A 7314-nucleotide genomic window follows, 5' to 3' on the forward strand; every position below is an offset into this window, starting at 1 on the left:
TGTGTATATGCAGTGCAAAGTGTGCATGTTGTGTTCAGAATCAAGGCTGCAGTGGTTACACAAAGCAACAAGAGCAAATGATACCAGAAACACCTCAAATTCATTAGGTATTAGTTTCTGAGTTAATCTTTGATTGCTGTATTCAGACACCATTTACTATTGCCAAATTTTTCACAATCCCCTATGATGTCATGATCCACAGTTTAAGAAGGAAAAGATACAATTGGGGCTCTACCAAAATTTTTTTTAAATTTTGAGACTTTTTAATCCCCAAAATCTATAGCCCTAATGATCCCTTCTATTAATAGTAAAATTCAAGATTATAATCCAAGATTATTTCTTCTTGCCAAGTAAACTACAAGAATTTTAAATAGAGACACCTGAATACAACCTGTAGTTCATGTCTCCAATCCAAACCGTAAAAGTTCATGATCCAATTTTTCTGGCATGCTTATTCTTTTATACCGGGTCTGTTTATTCTGGTATCAGAGGTAATAACATGAACTAAAGGACATTGTTAATAACATAGTCAAGTTTGTAACTTTTCTTTTTATAATTTTGTTTGAATTATTTTGTCTTACAAGTGAAATATTAATATCTACTTCATCAATTTTAAACTTAGTTGTTACTGTATACTTAACAATTGTCAACAAACATTCCAATATACAAAGATTGTATTTTTGCATGTTTGATCTTTTTAATATAGACATATATAAAATCTTATAAAATAGTAAATAATTGAGTCCTAAACTTTCTATGCGTTTTGAAAAATGTTTTATTGATGCCTTTTTATATCAATCACTACCTAATAACCTAGCATTCCATCTCTACCCCCACCCCACTCCCATAAAACTTTCCCTTATATCAAAGTCAAGCAAAATAAATCAATACATTGGCAAAGTCTAGGAATGTACATTATTCAATAAAAACCATTCTATTCAATTATTTTTGCAAGTCAATTACCTTTACCTATATAAATTAGTTGCTTTGTTATCAGGCACAAAAAAATGTTTAATACTGATATGTCAATAATGCCTTTAAGTATTATAAAATTTCTTAGCTTTTCTTATTTGAAATTAGCTTTATCCAGTATCAAGGCAATAATTATATTTTCTGTACTTGGCTTAAACAAGGTAAATTTTAGTAAATCTTACCATCTCAAACCTCTGATGTGCTGCTTCCTGTAAACAACATATTATTGGGATTTTTTTAAAAAAATATTCAATTTTTATATCTATGTATGTATGTATGTTCAGGGTTACAATGGTTAAATATGACTTACATTCTGCCACTTTGTTGTTGTTCATTTCTTCATAAATAATATCTTATTTTACTAACCCCACTTTTCCCTCAACCTTAACATACACATATATCTACCCACAAAAAGACTGAACAAATTATTTTCTTTAACACTATTAACTTTGTTTTTGAAAACCTGACCCCCATCCTGTTATAGTAAGAAATGTTTTCCATTCATTGAACCTTTCTTTTTACTCAAAAACATATACCAGTATTCGTCTTTACCCCTCTTTTTTGCTTTCTTCTTATATACCTTTAAGCGCCCAAACTATTCCTTTCTTCCATTTTCCCTTCTGTTCCTTCAAATCCATTACATTCTTCAGTAAGCAAAATAGTAGTTTTCTAATTCCTTCTACTGAGCCTACATCCCGATAATGATACTCAAACACAGCTGCAAAGTTTCCATTTTCTTAGCTTAAAGATTACGCTTTGTCTAGGAAGTTTGGGGCTTTAGCTGATTTTGCACACCAAAAGCAACTTTTAAGTTTGTTCTGTTTTGTTGTTGTTGTTGTTTTAATCAATCGCCTTTTTTCCTAGAGCTGGGAAGCCGATTTGGGGTATTATATTTCTCTTTCCCGCCCCTCTTTGTGACAGACAAACTTTACTTTTCCAAGGGAAGCTCTGCATATACTAGACCACCACAGACAGCAGAGAAGGTGATTCCTCGTCCCGAGAGAAAAGGGAGCGCAGCCATGGCGCCCCAATCCCTGAAGCAAAGCGCAACGAGGGAAAGAGCATCGAAAACTCGAGGTGCCCTCTTCCGACAGCAACACCCCACCCCGCCCCGCTGTTCTCCGGAATAGATGAAGGTAAACGGGAGGAGGGGAGGGGGAACAGAAGAGAGTAAGAGAAAATGGGGAGACAGCCCCCAAGGGGCCAAATGAACACCCTAGAACCCCACTCTTTAATTTCTGGAGCTGCCCCTGAATTCTGAGTAAGACTGGCACGGGATCACGAAGTACAGGAATAGATGGGTATGCAGCAGTCAAAGGTAGGGTACAATTTATTGCCAAGCCAAAATGTAGGAGGTGAGAGGGGAAGGGTAGGAATTTGTAGCTTATGGACAAGTCCCCAGCGAGGATTCAGGGATGCAAGGAGCCGCCCCGCACACACTCCCCGCACGAGACCCAGGGAGGCGGTGACTGGAACGCGCTCCCTCCTCGTGAGCCGGGGACCGTTGCCACCGACGCAGAGACCGTTGCCACGGAGCCAGAGACAGTTGGCTGCTGTGGGATGGGGATGGGGATGGGGGCTGGGGCGGGATGGAGAAGTCGGGCCAGGGGCTCTCACTCCCGCTTTTGGCCTTCGGACTTCCTCTCCGCCTCCGAGCGGCCAGAGTCCGAGGGCAGATTCCTGGAGTCTCGCTTCTCACAGCGCTTGCGCAGGTAAAGGTTCTCGTCCCGGGCCCGGCCCAGGTTCTTGCGGCAGGCCTCCAGCTCCTCCGTCAGCTTCAAGAGGTCCTCCCTCAGGGCCTGGTTCTCGCTCTCCTCGGCAGCGATGCGCTGGATCATCTGGGCCTCGGCCTCCTCCAGCAGCCGCTCGTTCTCGTCCTGCAGCGAGGCCTGCTGCTTCTGGAGGGCCGTGAGGCGGCGGAGCAGCAGCGACAGCAGCAGCGCGAAGCCGGTGATGTGCAGGTTCCGTTGGGCTGGGAAGAGCTTCTTTTGGTGATGCTCCGTGACCGCCGGGCACTTGAGCAGGCTCTCCTTCTCCATGCTTTCAAACTTCTTAATATCCCACAGGGCCTCCAGGAATAGCAGCGCCAGGATCAACAGCAGGATCCCAAAGAAGGGCTGCCCGTAGGTCACCAGCCAGTGCACCAGGCGGGAGCTGAAGATCTTCTCCCATTTCTGCGGGGAGATGAAGGGGCTGCACAGCAGCAGCACGGCCATGATCTCAGCATAGAAGAAGGAGGCCACGGCCATCCACTGGAGGCTCATCCTGACGCACTGGCTCGATTGGGCCCCCGAAGGAGAAGGGGCATGTGGCCAGACCCTCGGTGGTCACTAAAGCAATGGCTCTCCGGGGGGTGGAGCCAGTGCCAAAGCCGACCAGGGAGGCCCCTCCAGCCTGCTCGGTCCTCCAAGGCCTCTATGATTTTAGCGGCCCAGAATCCTACTAGTCGTAATATATATGCTATATATTTAGTATTTTCACTAAAAACCCAACTGTACTTACATGTTTTTTTCTTCTCTTTGGAGAAAAATCTTGTGAAAATGTAATGATTTTTTTAAGGGGCTTTTCTGAGTTCATAGATGTAGAACTGGAAGTATCTTAAGATAGCACAAAATCAAAAACTTTGATTTTAAAGATGAGGCCCAGAGATGTTAAGTGGCTTCTGCTTGCCCAAGTTGAACATAAGCCTATCTAAAAACCTTTGACTAAACCAAACTATATTTCTGATTTTTCTTATCTTTGGAGAAAAGTCTTAAGAAAAATCATATTTTTGTCTTGTTTTCTGGAACCTTTCACAAAACCAAACTATAGTTTGGTCTGGTTTTTCTTTGGAGAAAAGTGTTAAGAAAAATCAAAATTTTTTGGTTTGTTTTCTGGGTAAATGATGCTTTTCCTTTTAAGATGATAGATTTTAGAGTTGGAAGAGCTTAGAAACCATGGAATTCAAAGTCTTCATAGATTTTATACCTTAGAAAACCAAGGCCCACTCTGTAATTTGTTCCTGAAGCATCGTCCTAAGCCATGTCTTTTCATTGGACAGACTTGCATTGACAATGCAAAATGAAGTGAACAGTACTAGGAGAATGCTGTACACAGTAACAGTATCACATGATGAACTGTGAATGAGTTATTCTCAGCAGTAAAATAATCCAAAACAATCCCAGAGGATTCATGATGAAACATGCTGTCCACCTTCAGATCAAGAATATCTGACTTTGGACTGAAAAAGGATTTTTTGCTTTAATTTTTTTTGTCCAAGTCTTCTTGGAAAAAATGACTAACATAGAAATGTTATACATGACATCTCTATAACCTACATTAGATTTAATGTACTTCAGGAAGGGGGATCAAGAAGAAGGAAAGGAAATATGGAATTTGGCACTCAAAGCTTTAAAGAAAATGTTAAGAATTGTTTTAACATTTAATAGGGGAAATTTTATTGAAAAAAAAAATAGAAATGTAGGAGTTCCAGAGCAGAGCTCAGATGGCAGAGTAAAGCCAGGAAACTGCTTGAGTTTATCCAGTTTCCCTCAAAAATCACATGAAAGCAAACCTATGAGCAAAAGCTGAAGGAATAAAGCCATTCCCCAACTTAAGATAGAGTGAATGGAAGGACTTCAAAAAAGGTTAGTCTCACTAGGATGAAAAGGGTGCTCAGCCTACATCAAATGGTGTCTAGGAAAACCAGTGAGAGCATCTTAATCACAGCAGATTAGCAGCTGAGACTGTCCTGGCTCAGCAACAGAGCAGACCAATAAGGCAGTACCAGTAAGCCAGTCTCCAGTCCCGTAACAGAAGGCAAATTACCTGAATGGGAAACTTTTAAGCTGCTTCCTGGGAAGAGCAAGTAGGCTGCCTGCTTGCTGTGAGCAAGACAGAAAACATGAGGGGACCCTGTGCTCAAAGTGAAGGCTCAGAGCTGCACAAGAAGCATCCTATAGCCCAAGAGCAGAGATCAACATTAAAAGTCACAAAAATAGAAAAAAATGTATGGGAAACAGAAAACCATAGAAAACTACCATGATGATAGGAAAGACCAAAATACAGAGTGCTCATAGGGGAAATCTATGACATGAATTGGTCTCAAGCCCAAAGTGCTTTTTGGAAGTGCTCATAAAAGATGTTAAAAGGCAAGAGAGGTAGAAGAAAAAAATGGGAAATGAAATGAAAGGTATGCAAGAGTCAACAGCTTGGAAAAGAACAAAAATTGAAGAAAACAATTTTTTTTAAAAATATACTAGACAAATGCCGGAAAAGGACACTGAAGAAAACTTTAAAAAGTAGAATTAATCAAATGAAAAAAGATATAAAAACTAACTGAAGAAAATCATACATTAAAAACTAGAACCTAGCAAATGGAAGCTAATGACTTATGAGGCATCAAGAATCAAGTCAAACTAAAAATAATGAAAAAAAAATTGAAGAAAATAAATAACTCAATGGAAAAACAGCCAACCTCAAAAAAAGGTCCAGGAGAGATAATTTGAAAATTATTAGTCTCTCTGAAAGCCATAGCCAAAAAAAAGAGCCTAGGTAGTATTTTTAAAGAAATAATCAAAGAAAACTGCTCTGATTTACTAGAATCAGAGAGCAAAATAGTCACTGGAAAAAAAAATTGATCACTTCTGGAAAGTGATCCAACAAGTAAAACCCCAAAGAACATTGTTTCAAAACTCCAGAACTATAATCTCAAGGAAAAATACTGCAAGCTGACAGAAAAAGCCATCATGTATTGAGGAGTTAGTTGAGATTACTCAGGATCTGGCAGCTTAATACAGTAATCAGAAAGCCTGGAATACCATATTCCAGAAGGCAAAGGACCTGGAATTACAACAAAGTATCAACTACCAAGTCAGTTTGAGCATTATCTTTCAGGAAGGGAGATGGTTTTTCAATGAAGTGATAGCAATAATAAATGTATGCACCAAGTGGTTAAAGCATCCAAATTCTTAGGTTAAACCAGTTAACAGGAAGAAATAAAAATACTAGTGGGGAAATATCAACCTGCCCGTCGGAATTAAACCTAATCATGAAATTAGGGAGGTTTATGTAATCTTAGAAAACTTGACTATGGTAGACCTCTGGAGAAAAATAGGGACAGAAATATACTTTTTTCTCAGAAGTATGTGGAACCTACATAAAAATTGATCATGTTTTAGAGCCCCAAAACCTCACAATCAAATGCAGAAAGGCAGAAAGTCATTGCTGCTTTTTCAGACTACAATACAATAACAATTACATTCAGTAAAGAACCAGGGAAAGATATACTTAAAATCAATTAGATTTTAATTCTAAATGAGTAGGTCACACATCCTAGAAACCATTTCATCCAAGAGAATACTAAAATGTATGAGATTCATATAAAGCAGTTCTTTTGGATAATTTTATAACTCTGAGTTATATGAATAAAATAGTGGAAGAGAAGATTAATGAAACCAGTCATGCAACTAAAAAAGCTAGAAAAAGAGCAAATTGAAAACTTCTAATTAAGTAACCAAATTAGAAATTCTGAAAATCAAAGGAAAAAATAAAATTGAAACTATTGAACTAATAAAACTTGTATGGAAAAAATGACCAAATAAACCTTTGATTGATTTGATTAGAAAAACATTGTCTTACCACCCAGTGAAAATCAATTAGGAGCTATTTTGCCAAATCATATGCCAACAGATCTGACAACCTAATTGAAATTGATGAATATTTACAAAAATATAAATTGCCCAGATTAAAAAGAAAATAGTTCATTTTAGAAAAATAAATTGAAGCCATCAATGAACAAAAAAATCTCCAGGGCCAGATGGATTTACAAGTGAATTCTGTCAAACATTACAATTCCAATACTATTTAAAGTATTTGGAAAAATAGGTAAGAGTCCTGCCAAATAACTTCTATGACACAAATATGGTACTTAAACTAGGATGAACCAAAATAGAAAAAATTATAGGCTAGTCAAATGAATATTGATGCAAAGTTTTAAAAAGTTGAAAGTTAGCAAGATAATACACTATAAGCATGATTTAGGATCAGAAAAATTATTGCCATAGTTAAAATATATCAATAACAAAACTTAGCAAATCTGATACTTAGTGAAAATGCAGGAAAACTGACATAGCACCCCTTCCTAATAGGAAAGCATAGGAAGAGAAGTTTCCCTCAAAATGATAAGCAAAATCCATCTAAAACCATTAGCAAACATTATTTGTAATGAGAAGCTAGATGCATTCCCAATAAGATCGAGTGAAACAAGGATGCCCATTATCGCCATTATCCAATATTGTACTAAAAATATTGGCTTTAGCAATAAGAAAAATTAGAATAAGCAATGAGGAAATCTATCTTTAC

General features: G+C 38.2%; 1 pseudogene; it reads right to left on the reverse strand.

Annotated features, from left to right (window-relative positions):
• Positions 1-764: 764 nt before the first annotated feature.
• LOC141562898 (B-cell receptor-associated protein 31 pseudogene) lies at positions 765-4953 on the reverse strand (annotated as a pseudogene).
• Positions 4954-7314: the final 2361 nt, after the last annotated feature.

This window comes from Sminthopsis crassicaudata, chromosome 3 (assembly GCF_048593235.1).
Source record: "Sminthopsis crassicaudata isolate SCR6 chromosome 3, ASM4859323v1, whole genome shotgun sequence".
Lineage (NCBI taxonomy): Eukaryota > Metazoa > Chordata > Mammalia > Dasyuromorphia > Dasyuridae > Sminthopsis > Sminthopsis crassicaudata.